The 16,979-nt window shown below is 44.7% G+C and overlaps 1 non-coding gene across 1 annotated transcript; it reads left to right on the plus strand.

The window, feature by feature from the left end:
- The first annotated feature begins 2,839 nt into the window (after window positions 1-2,839).
- Window positions 2,840-2,946, plus strand: LOC133747364 (U6 spliceosomal RNA). Its single transcript, XR_009864320.1, has one exon. It is a non-coding gene; the product is annotated as a U6 spliceosomal RNA (small nuclear RNA).
- The last annotated feature ends 14,033 nt before the right edge of the window (window positions 2,947-16,979 follow it).

The raw sequence follows: 16,979 nt of genomic DNA on the forward strand, positions 1-16,979 counted from the left end.
GTTTGAAACGCAAGGCCCATAAGGGAAATTCAAATTCACTCCTGATTTCTTAGTATTCAGAGATACCACAAACAGAAAATTCTCTCCTTTAAGAACCACACACCACCTGGCATACATCCCAAGAGAAGCAGCGTGGATAGTAAAATAAAATGTTAAGTTCCGTGGAAAAATACTTGGAAGAGCCAATTTGTAACAATAAAGATCATAATTAAATCATTCAAGACTTCAGTCCATAACGACATGCACCAGGTGTTTCTGCTTCCATATAATTAACCCGGCGTTACTCCTCCTTTAGAAACAGCACATGAGGCCGCTGGAACACACCCCAGCCCAAAGCATGACACTGCTGAACTGTGGTGGTTTTGAACATCGGTGTTAGAATTGTCTCCTCGCTTTCTCTCTGTCTCTCTCTCTCTCTCACTGTCCACTCTGCCTGTCAAAAAAAAAAAAGTCTCCTTGCACTATGTGCGGACTGAGCTTAACGGGTCACCCAGCTTAAAGGATGCTGGAGAAATAAAGCAGTTTCATGTCTATGGACGAGAAAACCCAGCATCGTTTTGTTGTATTGACTGGTTTCACTCAGAAAGCTCTCTGACATGGAGGCAGTATGTGTGAGAGGCGGACTTTCACTTATTTCGATGCTAGGGATTTGTCCGCTAGATTCACCCAGCGGTGGATGGAAAGGATGCATGAAGGGCCTACTTGGCAGGCTTCTCGGTAGAAAGCCATATGCTCTTTGACGTTGATTATAATTATTTTTCCATCATTCCCAGGTTAGGTTCTTAGCAGGAACACGAGCCAACTCTCCCTAGGAAGGCTCATGCTGTGAAACCATCTCTGGCAATGAATCCAGAACAAAAGATCAAGAACTTAACATTTATTTTTAAGCAAGAGAAGAAAACCACGTGCAATGTTGGCAGCCAATAAAGGGATAGGAAGAGCCACTACAGTCTCTGGGTGGAGTGATGGGACTGGAAGCAGTGCTCCTTGGTGTGCGGTGGCTTTGCTATTGTGGCTTTGCTATTGTGAGGTAGCAGCTGACGGGTGGGTGTAGAATATGGGGCTAACACAAGTGGAGCTTTAGGAGGAAGGTCTTTTTCAAGTGGAAGGGTGGGGGCAATGTGTTTCTTATTCTGAACAAAGCATGCCTTATGATTTTATTTCTGACTGATGCTTCAGGGAGATTGTTAAGACAATTGATTGAAACAAATTTAGGACAATATTCTAAGAAACAGAATAGGCAGTTATTTTTGGTCTAAGTGACCAGATCAGCTGATGTTTTTAAGCTGATTTTTAAAAGAGCACGTGATTAAACTGGTACGCTCATTAATCCAAAGTGGAGGGGGATGTGTTAGGGAAAAAGGTTAAATAAAGTACCCTGGGTGAGAATTTCATAAGGTGAGAATTTTTCATCTTCAGATTGTCCACCTACAGTGAGGGAATTTCTTCAAAATTAATTTTGAAAGCAACAGATGCAGAAAATTGTGTGGCTTTTAGAAAATTACCAAAGTAAACATAAAAGTGCATCAGCTTCTCTTTTAAAGGATGGGTTTTTTTTAAAGATTCTTTTTTTAATTTGAAAAGCAGAACAACAGAAAGAAAGGAGGGGAAGAGAGAACGAGAGAGAGAGATCTTCCATTTTCTGTTTCACTCCCCAAAGGGCTACAACAGCCAGGTCTGGGCCAGGTGGAAGCCAGGAGCCAGGAACTCCATCCTGGTCTCTCACATGGGTGGCAGGGGCCCAAGTACTTGGACCATCATCCACTGCCTTCCCTGGCACATTAGCAGGAAGTCGGATCAGAAGCAGAACAGTCAGGACTTGAACTGGCACTCTGAATACAGGATGTTGGTATCACAAGGGAATGACTTAACTCCCTGTGCCACAACGCTGGGCCCAGGTTCTAATTTCTACTCAGGGATTAGTGTACTGTAAAGACTTACTTCCCCATTAAAATAAAATGCAGAATTTAATTAAGTAAATCCATCAGGTTACATGTCTTAAATTCCACTAGCTGAAGGATCCACAAGAGGAAGTAATAAGTATTTGAAATATGCCTGTATCAGAAAGTTAGTTCAGATGTGACCTTAAGTCAGCACAAGTTTCATTATAGGCAGTTTGTAGCCACTGGACAGGTAAATATTTTTTCTGCTGAGCCTCTCTTCTAGTTTTTGGGTAAAGTTCCTAATGGTATTTCCCCTTCTACCTCTGCAAAACTGTTAGCCCAGACTGATGTATACATGTTTACACTTTAGAATGAGAGCAAATGAAGAGTTCTAATTTAGAAACAAAACCACATTATCAAAGACTAAAATGTACTATGGGAACAAAACTGAATTTGAAGGAGGATAAATTACCCAACCTGGTAATAGAGTTTTTAGACATGGAAAATATGTAGTGTTCTTTGTGTTTTGACATGTGTTTATACAGAATCACATTTAATTTTCATCTCAAATGTTGATGCTCGCTGTATCTATATCTATATTTTTATCCCTCTCTCCATCTTTCTATCATCCATCTATTTGCAGTGGTTGTTTAGTCTTGTCATTAAGATACCTGTGTCCCACGTTACAGTGTGTGAGTTCAGTTCCCACCTCAGGCTCCTACCTCCACCTCTCTGCCAGTGTAGGCCCTGGGAGGCAGTGGTGATGACCCAGGTATTTGGGTTTCTAGATTTTGTTCCCAGCTCCTGGTCCTGGCCCCAACTTAGTTCTGGCAATTTCAGGTATTTGAGGAGTGAATCAGCAGATGATAGCTCTATCTATCTCTTTCTGTGTCTCTTCCTCTCAAACAAATAGAAATAAAATATACATAAATGTATGTGTGTATATATATTTCTATGTGCTTTCTTTGGCAGCACATATACTATAATTAGAATGCTACAGAGAATATTAGCATGGTCCCTGTACAAGGATGACATGCAAATTCATGAAGTATTTCACATTTTTAAAATATATATCTAGAAGCCGGCGCCGTGGCTCAACAGGCTAATCCTCTGCCTTGCGGCGCTGGCACACCGGATTCTAGTCCCGGTTGGGGCGCCGGATTCTGTCCCGGTTGCCCCTCTTCCAGGCCAGCTCTCTGCTGTGGCCTGGGAGTGCAGTGGAGGATGGCCCAAGTCCTTGGGCCCTGCACCCCATGAGAGACCAGGAGAAGCACCTGGCTCCTGCCTTCAGATCAGCGCGGTGCGCTGGCTGCGGCGACCATTGGAGGGTGAACCAACGGCAAAGGAAGACCTTTCTCTCTCTCTCTCTCTCTCTCACTGTCCACTCTGCCTGTCAAAAAAATAAAAATAATATATCTATATATCTATATATATAGATATATCTAGAAATCACACAACTACTTGTACTTGAGTTCTACTTTTACTTTCTTGGTTTGGTATTTGATATTTGAAAATATCAATGCTGCTGGGGAAAGATAACCTTTCTCCAAAGCTTCTGTTAGGAAGGAAGAAAGCAAATGAATTCCCATCCACAATCAGGGGCATGCACCCAGAGGGCCCCTTCCTGTGTGTCAGGGTCCCAGGCTCTACACACCTAACAGACCTCATTTGGCCGATCATTCAGCATACTTGAAGCTCTGCAACTCAAAGATTAAATCTGAAGGTTGGGCTTCAGCTTTTTCTGCTGTCCTCCAAGGAGTAAGAGCTGTTTTTGTAGCCAGCAAAGAGACAGTCTGGCCGTTATGGCTCGTTCCCAATTGTTGGCTAATGGTTTCAGCTTTTCATTTCCCCCTCCCTTTTGCACATCAGTGCGGCTTAATAATACCCAGTGGATTCACAGCCCCCTGTGCACTGTTTCCAGTCTCCTCTCACCACCTTCCCCGTATGTTTCCAAAGTGCAAATTGTCACACTAGCCAGGGTATTCTCTCACCCCCGAAACAACACCCAAGTCACCATCAGTGGAAGTTTTAACAATTGGGCTTCACCTTGGGCTACACACTCTCCATATCCCACATACTAGCCTTTAAAAAAGTATTTATTTAATTGAGAGAGAGTTATTTTCCATCCACTGGTTCAGTCTGGACTATGCCAGGCCGAAGTTAGGAACCAGGAATTCTATCCGAGTCTCCTAAGTGGGTGGCGGGGACCCAAATACTTGGGCTATCTTCTGCTCCCTCCCATGTGCGTTAGTGGGAAGCTGGATTGGAAGCAAAGGTGCCAGAGCTCGAGCATCACAGAGCATTACTGGTGCTCTGTAATGTCCGTCCCTTGCAGGCCGAGTGGTGGGCAGTGCAGTCTCCAAGCCCCCTCTTGTCACCTGCTTTCTCAGGCCGCCTCTGGAAGCAGATGTTGAGAAGCTCTTAGCAATGCACGCTACTTAACGGGAGAGCGGATAATGCCTGTGAGAGAGAAAGGCAGGCAGGCAGATTGTGCAGGCAGAGCATTGGAATACTGTGCAAATCTGATAAAGACTCAGCCAACCCAACAGGGAGCTCTGGAGAAAAGATTGCCTGCTACAGGAGGTCTGCAGTGAGCCAGAATGAAAGGCCAGGCTCCAAGATTGCTGCTGCGCTGTCATTGGCTAGGGGCTGCCTGGGGAGAGGATGGCCAAAAACTGCACTCCAGGTTCTTTCTTGGCAGGAGACAGGAAAGGCTCCACGGCTGTCTCTTCACCATAGTCACAAGTATTTATTAAGTGCTGGGTTCTGTGGCAGTCTTTGGTGGGGGATGTAAAACAAACAACTGAAAGCAGATGAAATACATGTTCTCAGGAAGACAGTCTGTGCTGCCGCCGTGCCGGGAATCACGACTGCAGACAGCAGGCCTGTGTTCCGGGCTCAGTTCTACCCCCTGAATCGTGGTGAGACCCCGGCTGACTCACTCTCCCCTTCTGTGCTGCATCTCCCGAACTGGGCATGGTATTCTCTCAAAGAGTTGCAAGGAAGCTTAAATGAGTTACTGCATGGAAAATACTTAGACCATTGTCCAACACTCAGTAAGTGCTCTGTCACTATTAGCTAGCTAGGATTCAGGGAACACACAGGTCACATACATCACATGAAATGCAGAGGGGCTTAAGTCCAAGGAAAAGAAACTAACTCTCGTCAGGTAATTGCTCTCCACCAGGCACTATCACAGCTGTATTCTTTTTCTTTTTTTTTTCTTTTTTTTTTTTGGACAGGTAGAGTTAGGCAGTGAGAGAGAGAGAGAGAGAGAGAGAAAGAAAGGTCTTCCTTTCATTGGTTCACCCCTGAAATGGCCGCTACGGCCAGCGCTGTGCCGATCCAAAGCCAGGAGCCGGGTGCCTCCTCCTGGTCTCCCATGTGCGTGCAGGGCCCAAGCACTTGGGCCATCCTCCACTGCCCTCCCAGGCCACAGCAGAGAGCTGGACTGGAAGAGGAGTAGCCAGGACTAGAACCTGGTGCCCATATGGAATGCTGGTGCCACAGGCGGAGAATTAGCCAAGTGAGCCACGGCACCGGCCCCCACAGCTGTATTCTTATGAGATGGACATTCTATTCACATGTTACTGAGAAAGAAACAAAAGCTGGAAATTATTTTATCCTCTGCGAGGCAATGACTTACTAGCAACAACCTGGGTGTTCAGTTTTTGTCCTCCCATGTTAAAATGTTATGGGTTACCTGGTAAGGACAGTGTCACATGGCTACACTGCACCACCCAAGCTGCGTGGGTTCTGTGGCTGGCTCATTTGAACAAAGCCAGAGTGGAATTTTCCTGTGGAATCCTGTGCCAGGAGCCAGGCGGGGCTCTCAGAGTCTTGTCACCACCACAGTGTTACCATATGTCTGTTTCAGGGGCAGCCTAGTGGAGGCAAGGGGGGTTGTCAGAGACAGCCGGTGCTCTTTAACCCAGCATCCATTGACCTTCAGTCAGCTGACAGAGTTATGAGCATCCCGATTTCCTTTATCAAGATGTGTTTATTTATTTATTTTATTGTTTTATCTACTTGGCCAGGGGGTGGGGGGCATGGGTAGAAGAAGGAGAGATCTTCCATCACTGATTCACTTCCCAAGTGCCCACAATCTCCAGGGATCGGCCAGGTCAAAGCCAGGGGTCTAGAACCCCAACCAGATCTCCCACATAGGTGGCAGGGGCCCAAGCACTTGAGCCATCATCTGCTGCCTCCCAGGATGCATTAGCAGGAAGCTGGGTTGGAAGCAGAGGAGCTGGGCTCAGACCAGGTACTCCCAAACCGGCTGAGTCGTGGTGCCCATCCCAGCAGCGTGCCTTTTGCCCACGCAATTCTGTGGTGTTGGCTCCACCTTCAGCTCCAGGAGAGGGCTGCATGTGAGGGGTTACTAGGAAATCAGGACATTGCACTCCCAGCCTCAGTGAGTGACTGGCTTCCAGGAGAGAGAGCACTTGACCAGTCCAGACACAAGACTTCACCCTGCCACGGTGAGAAGGCTTTGTGTTGTCTGCTTGGCGCTGTAAGGACATTAAGCTTCTGCTAGAGATGAAAGGGTGCCTGAGCCCAGGTCCTTGGGCCCTGCACCCGCATCGGAGACCAGGAGAAGTACCTGCCTGGCTCCTGGCTTTGGATCAGCGCAGCACGCCGGCCGTAGCGGCCACTGGGGGGTGAACCAACAGAAAAAGGAAGACCTTTCTCTCTCTGTCCACTCAGCCTGTCAAAAAAAAAAAAAGAAGAAGAAGAAGGAAGGAAGGAAGGAAGGAAGGAAGGAAGGAAGGAAGGAAGGAAGGAAGGAAGGAAGGGAGGGTGCCCGAGAACAAAGCTGGCACAGAGGCAGGACGCTCAGAGGCACCCGGAGAGCTGTGGTCCTGATAACCTCGTCTGAGCCCTCACTCTGGGGGGCCCTGAAGCCAGTGTCTTCCTGGCCTTTTCAGTTACATTGAATGGCCCTTATGGAAGGCCCGTGTTTGGGAATGAGCTCCTGTACTAGGCCCCACCAGACCAGATCATCCAGAATGGAGCCACCTGTGCTAGGTGTCATGTAATTGAACTGAAGTTAGAAACCGGCCACTTTAAAACAAAACAGAAAAATAAAAAACAGTAGAGTCGCAGAGTTGGCATGGTAAGGAAGTCCCTTCAACGCAACCCCAATCAGGAACGGAACTTTGAAGTGAATCTGCTTTTTAAACTGGTTCCTGCCTCCTTCAGCCTTCTTCTGCCTGTGAAGCCCACGCCTTCTGCTCAGCTCTTTTCTATTTTGTAGCTGTGTTGCTTCCTGGTTCATGAATAGCTCATAAAAGTCCCTTAGATAATTTACACTCAGTTTGTCAAAAATTTTGCTCTATGAAAGTTCCGGGAGCCAGGAATTCCTTTTTTCTTCTTTTAGTTGATTTGAGCTACTTTTTTTTTTTAATCACTTGTAAGTAACTCCTGACAGCCATTTATTCATTCGACCAGTGTGGGCTACCTTCAGGGTAGCAGGCATTGTTCAACTAGAGGAATATAGCAGTGAACAAAACGGACAATTCCCGGTTGGCCTAGAACTTATATTCTATTGAAAAGAAAATGAAAAAGTACATAGGTATTGTCTATCAGTGACAAGGGCTGTCAGCTGGGTAAGAGGAAGCAAGTGGTACAAGGGACTCCCACGGAATATCTCCCTGCCACAGTGAGTTTGAGCTAGATCTAAAACATAGGAGGGAGTGAGTCATGACATCTCCGGCAGGATGGTTCCAGTAAGAGGTGACTGGCAGACAAGCCCACAGCCACTGCTGCTCATGTGGGAGACTCTGATGGAGTGCCAGACTCCTGACTTTGGCCTTGTCCAGCCCTAGCCATTGCAGCCATTTGGGGAGGGAACCAGCAGGTAGAAGATCTCTGTCTCTCCCCACCACCCCCCCCCCCTTTCTCCCTCTCTGTAACTCTGCCTTTCAAATAAGTAAATCTTAAAAAAAAAAAAAAAGGTACGGGGTCTTTGGGACCCACACTCATGTTGGGGATCTGGAGGAAGTTCCTGGCTCCTGGCTTTGAATTGGCTCAGCTCCAGCTGTTGCAGCCATTTAGGGAGTGGACCAGCAGATGGAAGATCTCTCTTTCTCTACCTTTCTCTGTAACTCTGTTTTTCCATAAATAGATAAATAAATAAATAAAATAAAGGTGCTGATTGCTAGGAAAAGAAAAATGAAGGCAGGAGATTTATTACTGTATTGAGCCACGAGGAACTCTTAGCACTTAGTGCTGTCACTGCATACCATGTATATTGACATCCGCTTTATTTCCTTCTCCCATTCAGATGTCAACTCTGTAACATTCTATTCCATTTACTACCACATCTTCAGTGTCTAGAAAAGGATCTGGTATAAAGTAAGTACTCAATAGGCATCCCTTAAATATTTCTTGAATGGGAGACACTGAAAGATAAAGTTTTACTTTTTAATTTCTCTTCATACAAAGATATCTTGCTTTTATATTTTGGTAGAAGAAGTATTGATCTAGCACAAGATTTTGAATTATGTTCAAAAATAGGCAAACAATTTAAACTCCCTAAGCTTTTCTTTCCTTATCCATAAAAGGAGAGGGATAATAAGATAATGTTTGAGGCTTTACCCAGAATAATGCTTTGCATATAATAGGTGCTCAATAATTGCCTTGTAAGTCTCAAAGGGTAACATGAACGAGACCACATAGTGATATGCAGATTTTTTCCAAACAAGTCATTTTGAATGGGAAGTATCATTTATTTGAGAAGTAATTTATCATGTCTCATTCTCTTCTCTGTTCAATCCACATTTCACTCAATCTCATAACTTTAAATATCAGAGAAAAGGAAGTATCATTAGTAGTTGCCTTTCCACCAAAAAGCACTTAAGTGCATCTCGAGATGGGATAAGGGCCCTAATATGTTTAGATTAGTTTTGCTATTATAGTTGTTTCACATTAAAATGTAATGGCTTTGGGGTAAGCATTTAGTCCGGCTGTTAAGATGCTGTTGGAGTGCCCCACATCGCAGTGCCTGGGCCAGCTGCTGTGAGAGCTTCCTACTCAGGTGCACCCTGGGAGCAGCAGGTGATGGCTCAACAGGTTGGATCATTGCCACCCTCATGAGAGACCTGGATTGAGTTCTCAGCTTCTGGGCATCTGGGCAGTGAACCAGTGGATGGTAACAGCTCTGTCTGTGTCTTTCTGCCTTTCAAGTACAGTTTTACAACATTTAAAATATCATAGCTTGGAGGCTTTAAAAATATACCTTGTTAGGGGTGGTGGTGGTGGCTAAGCCACACTTGGGACACCTGTATTCCATATCAGAGTGCCTGGGATCAAGTCCCACCTCCACTTCCAATCCAGCTTCCTGTTAATGCACAACTTGGGAGGCAGCAGGTGATGGTTCAAAAAGTTAGGTCCCTGCTACCCACGTGGGAGACCTAGAGAGACTTGCTGGCTTCAGGTTTTAGCCTGGCCCAGCCCTGGCTGTCATGGGCATTTGGGGAATGAAAGATCTTTCTTTCTCTCTTGCCATCCTCTCTGTTTCACTGTCTCCCAAATAAATAAAAATAAGTAAATAAATAATTTTAAAAATGCTTTGTGTCTTAACGGTAGACTCTGGAGTTCAAGTATCGTTACGTCATAAACCTAAGACGAGCAGACTCTGGGGAGACCATGTTCCCCAGACCTACACCTTCCCCTGGCCTCTCTGATCTGAACCTCACAGAAGGCACCAGAGGAGGGTGAAGCAGATGTGGAAGCTCAGACTCTGCAAATGTGTCCTGATCCAAATGTTAACCTCAACAGGTTAACTAGGAAGCGCCTAGAGGATCTTGTGGGTTTCCAGTAGGTTAGGATTACATTGTTAAAGGAGAGTGGCCTTTAGCAGGAGAAAAATGTGCTGAGGGAGGAGGCTTAACAGGGGTGGGATAACCAGTTGGAGCTGAGAGTCGTTCTGGATTATCACTTAAGCAGCCTGGGCATGTGGCCAAATCCTATGGGTTAATATTTCTTCCTGTTTGTTGTCCAGGATTAGGCAACAACACAGCCTCCTGTCATTCTGCTCCTCTTTGTCTGTTAAACGAACCAATAACCTGCAGGCTTTTGGACCCAGAATATTTATTTAGCCATCAGCTTTCTCCTAGTGGGTGCACAGCATCTGTGACATTTTGGTATTGATCTATTGATGCTGGACATTATGGGGAAATGCTGGGGTGGTAATTAAAGTTCTGGTCCTTTGGAAACCAGTATTTAGGAGCAGGTACTAAACATTACAAGATGCTAGGACTTGAAAGACAAATACTTAGGGCCCTGCACTGTGGCGTAGCAGGTAAGGCTGCCACCTGCAGTTCCAGCATCCCATGTGGGCGCCAGTTCGAGTCCCAGCTGCTCTACTTCCGATCCTTCTCTCTGCTATGGCCTGGGAAAGCAGTGGAAGATGGCCCAAGTCCTTGGGCCCCTGCACCTGTGTGGGAGACCCAGAGAAACTCCTGGCTCCTGGTTTTGGATTGGCACAGCTCTGGCTGTTGTGGCAATCTAAGGAGCTCTTTGCTTCTGACTCTGCCTTTCTGGTAACTCTGTCTTTCAAATAAAAAATAAATCTTAAAAAAAAAAAAAAAAAAAAAAAAAGAAAGGAAGACAAATACTTAGAGACAGCCTCTGAGGACAAACTTTTCCAAGTAGGGACAAAGTTTACTTTAGCATGCTGACTCTTCCTGTCTACCTTGACAATACTGGATTTTTTTTAATGTAAAACATGGATTTTTACAGTGTTCAAGGAAGAGGCTGGTCAGAAAGGATGTAGAAGTGGCCACAGGACAGAGTTTTTAAATTTTGAAGTGCACCCTGCAGGATGGCTCAGAGAGTCATCTTGTGGGCTCCATTTTGTACTTTGGCTTCACAAGGACAGTGACATGTCACAAGTGACCGTGTCTGGTCTTTGTCATTACGAATACCACATCGATTTGGCCCTATTTACAACCATTGTGCTAAGAGTATCATGTGAATTATTCCATTTACTTTACTCACACACAGAAAACAAAAAGCTCTAAAGTATGAACTGTTAACCTGCTCACTTCATGCAAAGAAAGCCGAAACCTCATCAGTAAGCTCTCAGTGGTGTGCAGTAACTGCAGAATGCAAGATCTGTCACTGGTGGAGCAAGGAACAGACTCACAAAGGTCCGGTGTCCTTGCCATGGAACACAAGGATGCAGAAGCCAGAAGAGCGATTTCCCCATGTTTCCAGGACTCTTACATTAAGAAGCATGCATACGCTTGAGAATTGTCGTCCCTTCATATTCTGCTTCTTTCCCTGAGTTGAGCACCGTGCCGTGAGCAGGAATGCAGTCATGAGCAGAAGAAAATTGTAGGCTGTAGAGGGCAGATAACTCAAATCGTTGCTGTGATACAAAGCAGTGATCCCAAGACCCTTGGGAAGATGAGGCTCCCCTAGGCCGCTTGTTTAACATGCGGATTGCCAGGCTTCTGTGGAAACGCTGAGGTTCTGGAATCTGTGCTTTATCAGACATTGTGGTTGAATCTTATACTCAGGACAAGTTTGAGAAACACTGATATGAAGATGGGTGCCCACGTGCTCTGGGGACCAATGGTGGGGTATCTGCCCAGCTGAGGAGCTGAGGATGGCTTCACAGAGGTGCTGAGAGCTGAAGAGGAGGTGTGGGGACAGGAAGATTCCACCTCCCAGCAGAGGGAGCCTCGTGTTCCAGGTGTGAAAGTGTGAGCAGGCACTAACTACTTAAAGCTGAGAGCAATCAGACACCGCTGGACCGTGAAACAAAGGGAAATGGCCAGGGGGTGTGGCTGATGGAGAAGGTGGGGGACAGGTTATGAAGATGCTGGAATGCCACATGAAGACATTTGGACTTTTGGAGATGCTTTTTGGATGGTCTTGACATTTATATTACTTATATTTGTATATATGATTTGTAATATTTATACATTATATATTGTTGTATATGTTTCTCATTTCTATATTTATTAAATGTTAATATATATTATAGTAATTGGCCTGGACTGAATTCTTTTCAGAATTTTCCTTGGCTGATACTTGGTGGGAGTATCACAGAGGAACAGGAGACTTGTTCCTCAGGTCCTCAGCCCAGGGGTGGCGGCCACACTGCTGGGAGCAGACGTGAGCCAGGAGCCTCGCGGGGAATGGGCTGGGAAAGACTGGGGAGGCCATCTCTTCCTTCTCAAGACCTTCTCTGTCCAAATCAAAGAGGATTTTCTACTTTGTTTTTCTAAAACTGGATGCTTTCATACAAAGCCAGATCTAAATGTTTAGGTATAAAATACAGAAACCAAAATGCTTTAAAAAACGTTATTAATGCTTTCTAGCCACAAAGATAAGGAGCTCTCAAATTGAAACAAAGGGGCACTACACACTCACATGTGTCCTGCCTTCCTCCCTCCCTCTCCCCTTTTAGGCCCCTCTCCCCTGTACCATTGCAATCCCTTAAGTTGTCTAATCGTACTGCATATGCATATTATATATGTATGCGTTTGTATGTTTATTAGTGCAGGTTAGACACTGTTTGTCTTCCTCCCTCACTTCACTGGGAGCCCTTGGGAGAATGTGATTTACTATCTTTGCATCCATGGGAGTGAGTGAAGGCACATAAAGTGTTCAGTAAATGTTTTTTTGAATGAACGAGATAAAGAGGGCGAGAGAGAAAATAATGTTTATTCTATGAAATCATACATTTTATGAGCAGAACTTTTAAAAAATTCAGAATTACTTTTTTTTAAAGCTCAATTATTTATTTAAAGGCAAAGAGATCAATCTTCCATTTGCTGGCTCACTCCCTAAATCCTGAAGCCAGCAGCCGGAAACTCCAGCTGGGTCTCTCTTGTGGGTGGCAGGACTCCAAGTCGTCTTCTGTTGCCTTCACAGGCACATTAGCAGGAAGGTGCATGTGAGGCAGAGGTGGGACTCACCCCCAGGCACTGTGATATGGGATGTGGGCATCCCAAGTGGTGGCTTAACCCACAGTGCCACAAGACTCGCTCAGTCATGAAGACTTTTGAGTGCTCTGATATCAAGATGTGACTTTTCTGAAACAACGTAGAATACAAGTATCTGACATGGTTTAAAAGCATAAAAATACACTCTTCTGTTTGGTGCGAATTGATTCAGTACCTGCACAAGCTATAGTGGTACACAGCAAATTTAAGCTACAACATTTGCGTGGAACTTATAACGCTATCGTGTATGTTTTACAGGGGGAAATGTCAAGTCAGAGTCCTAAGAATGAAAGACAAAAATGTTGAATATTGGCTTCTGGAAGCTTTCAGTCCCATAAGCTTGTTGTTTTTCTAAAGACAATTCTTACTCAATATTCATTGTAGTTATATGTATCAAATATTTAAAAGTTCCTAGAACAGAGAGCTACTTTTTATTCCACATGTGTCAATTGTCTCATTTTAGAAAACATTTAAAAATATTTCCCATTTCATCTTTAATTTTCTTAGCCTGATTCTGCAGACTAGCTCAATATCCTGTGATTATTGCATCAGGACAATGAAATATTTCAAAACTATTTTGTAAAACAATTAGATTTCTGGAAAAATAACTCATGTTTTCCTTTTGTTGTCTCATTTTAAATTGTTATTATGGAAAACTTTCCAATTGTTTTAAATGTTTACAAGTCTATTATTTTAAAATAATTTTGTCTGGAACAATAAAGTGTTGGGTTAAAAATATATTAAATATTTGTGACAAGAAAAACAGAAACATCAAGCTTCCAGAAAAGACTGTCTGACAAAATAGCTTCTTGCTGAATACAGGGTTCTCTGTAAGAACGTTTATATTAGAATCTGCCATTGTCCTTAAAAATCTTAACTCCGTAGAGAACTGTACATCTATCAAATTGAGTTTTCTGAAAAGATTAGTTTATTTTCAGAAAAGAAGTGTAATTAATTAATTAATTAACAATAATGTGGAAAAACATGGTGAATCACTATCAATTTGGATTCAGGCAATGTACCCGAGGAAGTAGTTCTTCTTCTTTATGAGACTGGGGCAAGGTATTGGCAGTCTTCACTCGCTCTTGTTGGGTCAGTTTACTGAGAGTCAGGGACGGTACAGGCAAAACAGAATCTTAGACACCATCTGGTTAGGGCTACCTAACCAATTCCCCCTCATTGTGCACAGGAATCACCTGCGGAGCTTTTCCAAAATGCCCATGTTCAGGCCCCACGCTCTTTCCCAAGCCCCCACCTCATTCGATCAGTCCTTTGTGGGGTCCAGAATCAGTATGTGTATATATATACATATACATATATATATAAGAGCTATTCTGTATATATATATATTTTACTGTATATACTTTGTATATATATACATATATATGTATATTTTACTGTGGCAAAATACACAAAACATGAAAAACCTTAAGTGTTCTTAAGTGTACCTTCAGTGGCATTAAATACATTCCATTATTGTATTATTATCACCACCATTCATCTCCAGAACATTTCTCATCTTCCTGAATAGAAACTCTGCCCACTGGACAACCATTTCCCGTTCTGCCTCCTGTGCCCCTGGCAGCCCTCATTCTGTTCTCTGTGTTTGGGAATGGGACTGTGCTAACTAACTCATGTAAGCAGATGCCTACAATATTTGTCCTGTTGTGCCTAGCTTATTTCACTTAGCAAAAATGTTTTCCAGGCTCATTTATATTGCACCGCATGTGAGAATTTTCTTTCTTGTTAAGGCAGAATGATATTCCATTTTTTTTTAAAGTACTTTTTAAAAAAAAGATTTATTTGAAAGGCAGAGTTACAAAGAAGCAGAGAGAGAGAGAGAGAGAGAGAGAGAGAGAGAGATCTTCTATCCACTGGTTCACTCCCCAGATGGCCGCAATGGCTGGAGCTGCACTGATCCAATAGGAGCCAGGAGCTTCTTCCAGGTCTCCCACGTGGGTGCAGGGACCCAAGGACTTGGGCCATCTTCTTCTGCCTTCCCAGGCCATAGTGTCAGCTAGCTCAGAAGTGGAACAGCCAGGACTCAAACCGGCGCCCATAGGGGATGCCGGCACTGTGGGCAGCAGCCTTACCCTGTACACCACAGCGCTGGCCCCATGATATTTCATTTTATGCATATACCACATTTTGTCTATCTGTTCATCTGTTGAGGGAAATTTGGGTCACTTCCACTTTCTGGCTATGTGAATAATGCTGCTGTGAACATGAATATGAGTATCTGAAGTCCTGAGCTTAATTTTTGGGGTGTATCCCTAAAAGTAGGGTTGCTGAATCACACGGTAATTCCATAGCTAGTGTGTTGAGGAGGTGCCGTACCAAGTCCCACAACAGCTTCCCCTCTCCATCAGCCATGCGTACACTCCAGTTTCTCAGCATCCTCCCCAACTTCAGCCAGATCTTACCATGTTTATATAACCCTTGCTGTTAAAACATTTTATTTTTTTTTAAAAAAAATATTTACAGAGTTACAAAGAGAGAGAGGGAGAAAGAGAGAATCTTCCATCCACTGGTTCACTCCCCAGATGGCCACAATAGCCAAGGCTGGGCCAGGCTGAAGCCAGGAATCAGGAATTCCATTGGGTCTCCCATGTGAATGCAGGGACTCGAGCCCTTGGTTCCCAGACCTTTAGCAGGGATCTGGAAGGGAAGTGGAGCAGCCTGGACAGAAACTGGTGACAGCTTTACCCGCTATACCACAATGTTGGCCCTTATTAAAGGATTTTCTAACCCGCTCATCTTTTTTTTTTATTTTTATTTTATTTTATTTTATTTTTTTGACAGGCAGAGTGGACAGTGAGAGAGAGAGAGAGAGAGAGAGAGAGAGAGAGAAAGGTCTTCCTTTTTGCTGTTGGTTCACCCTCCAATGGCCGCCACAGCCAGCGCGTTGCGGCCAGCGCTCCACACTGATCCAAAGGCAGGAGCCAGGTGCTTCTCCTGGTCTCCCATGGGGTGCAGGGCCCAAGCACTTGGGCCATCCTCCACTGCACTCCCTGGCCACAGCAGAGAGCTGGCCTGGAAGAGGGGCAACCAGGACAGAATCTGGTGCCCCGATCAGGACTAGAACCCGGTGTGCCGGCGCCACAAGGCGGAGGATTAGCCTAGTGAGCCGCGGCGCGGGCCTCCCTCTCATCTTTAATTGTTCTGTATTTCTAGATTTTATGGTCTTTCTTGGCCCCACACAAATGTTCAAACTCTTATTCTTCTATCTTAAATATATACGACTGTGATTATAAAATAAATGTATAATAACCAAAACCTACAATGCTCATAATGCATAGGCCTCAGCAAGCTGAGAGTACTAATGGGGCCGTGTAGACAGTACTATCTGATGTTTTCCTGGCTCTTGTTCCTAGGCAAACCCACTTTCCTCCCATGCTTCCTGCCTTGTGTTCGTGGCAATAATTAGTAATTACAAAGTCTCCGCAGGACCTGGGAACAGCCATGGATGTAATTACTCGGATGGCCACAGGAGGGCAGCAGCTCCCTGTCGACCCCTGACCCCAGCTCTACCATCAGGCCCAAGACCTTCCTGAAGCAGCAAACTCTGGGCAAGCCTACTGACACAGGGAGACTATCCCCATTTATAACCGGTAGCCTTTCATCCAGACTGAGATCCTCCTTGTTCTTGAACAGTCTTGAAAGAAAATGCTATCGGAAAGGTGAGACTTAGGGGCTGACATTGTGGTGTGGCAGGTAAAGCTGCCACCTATGATGCCAGCATCCCATGTGGGCACTTGCTTGTGTCCTGGCTGTGCCACTTCTGATTCAGCTCCCTGCTAATGCGCCTGGGAAAGCAGTGGAAGATGGCCCAAGTACTTGGACCCCTGCCCCCCGCGGGAAACCAGGATGAAGCTCCTGGCTCCTGGCTTCGGCCTGGCCCAGCCCTGGCCTTTGCAACCATCTGGGGAGTGAACCAGAATGGAAGCTCTCTCTCCCTCTCTGTACCTCTGACTTTCACATAAATAAATAAATCTTTTAAAAAAGTGAGACTTAGAGCAGCAAACCTGTTTATTTTCTTTGTTTTCTGAATTCTACATTATGATTAGGACATGTAAGAAATGCTACAGATTACATATGCAGCTACCTTATGTGATAGGAGAGTTTTATGTAATAA

This window comes from Lepus europaeus, chromosome 18, assembly GCF_033115175.1.
Source record: "Lepus europaeus isolate LE1 chromosome 18, mLepTim1.pri, whole genome shotgun sequence".
Classification (NCBI taxonomy): Eukaryota; Metazoa; Chordata; class Mammalia; order Lagomorpha; family Leporidae; genus Lepus; species Lepus europaeus.